The sequence below is a fragment of the Tenrec ecaudatus genome, chromosome 5 (genome assembly GCF_050624435.1).
Source record: "Tenrec ecaudatus isolate mTenEca1 chromosome 5, mTenEca1.hap1, whole genome shotgun sequence".
Taxonomy (NCBI): Eukaryota; Metazoa; Chordata; class Mammalia; order Afrosoricida; family Tenrecidae; genus Tenrec; species Tenrec ecaudatus.
In genome coordinates, this window is record NC_134534.1 from 150,951,509 (window position 1) to 150,952,809 (window position 1,301).

At 38.7% G+C, this 1,301-nt stretch overlaps 1 pseudogene; it reads right to left on the minus strand.

Moving 5' to 3' along the window:
- Positions 1–216: 216 nt before the first annotated feature.
- On the minus strand, positions 217–407 carry LOC142449431 (small nucleolar RNA U3; annotated as a pseudogene).
- Positions 408–1,301: the final 894 nt, after the last annotated feature.

Sequence of the window (1,301 nt, forward strand, 5' to 3'; positions counted from 1 at the left end):
TGATGGATTACATTAGTTGTTTTTCTGAGGTTGAACCATTCCTGTATATGTGGTCTGAATCTCATTTGTTCGTGATATATATATATATATATATAGTTAGACACTATTGACTAGAATTTTGTTGAGAATTTCTGCATCCATGTTCATGAGTAATATTGGTCTATATTTTCTTCTTTAGTGATGCCTATGTCTGGTTTTGGTTTTTTTTTTTTTTCTTCCACTCAGACTGCACTCTCCCCCTCACCCCGCCCGGAGACGGGGAGAACGATCATCAATGGCAAGCAGCCGCCGGCTTCACGCTCAGGGGAGAGTGCTGCGCCTCCTCCTCGTGGGTTTCGGTGCTCTACACGCTCAGAGGAACTTCTCTAGTCGCCGACTATAGAAATGATCCCTGAAAGTATAGTCTTTGGTTTTGGTATTATGGTTATGCTATTTCATAAAATAAATTTCAGAATTTTCCATCCTTTTCTACACTTTTGAATAATTTCAGCAAAATTGGTGTCATTCTCTGAAAGTTTAATGGACTTCACCAGTGAAATAGTTTGGGCCCACACTTAAAAAAAAAATTAGTTTGTTTATTTTGAGCAATTTCATTGACATACAATTCACATATCACTCATTATCATATAGTCAATAGTTTAATCACATTCATAAGAGTCATGAAACCATCACCACAATCGATTCCAGGGCATCTCTTCTTCCTTGTGCTCGTTGCTAGCTAGCCACTTCCAGACAACCTCCCTGCCGCGTCCCTTTGAAATTATTAATCCAGTTGTTGTCACTATAGGTTTACCTACTCTGAGTTTCAGATACAGAAAGCATACAAAATCACGACAGAATACAAACACGTGGCCCAACAGCAATGACACAGTGAAAAGCAGAAAAAAACTTCAATAGAAAACAAAGCAGAAAATATTAAAAACTGGAGCAATTGTACATTGGATCAAGAGAGAAATCAATAATAAGGTGTCACATTTTAACCTAACAACAATTGCAGTAACCCACCTTGTAATGCACTCGGTCTGGTAACAATACCATGCCCATTAGTGGTCCATAGTCAGAAGGGATTCACTAGAGGCTTACGCAGTGTGAGGGACCCTGCAAATGGATATGGCCTTTCACTGTCATCTGCAGCTTTCTATAAATCAAGTCTTCATCATTTAAGCTCTAATATCATTCCCGCCTATGGATTTGGATTTTATTTACAGTTCTTAGATCACATGTGCTGCTGCGTTTCTTCCACATGGACTTAATTGATGCCTCACTTATATGGCTGCTTTGTTCTTTTTTATTTTGAGCAG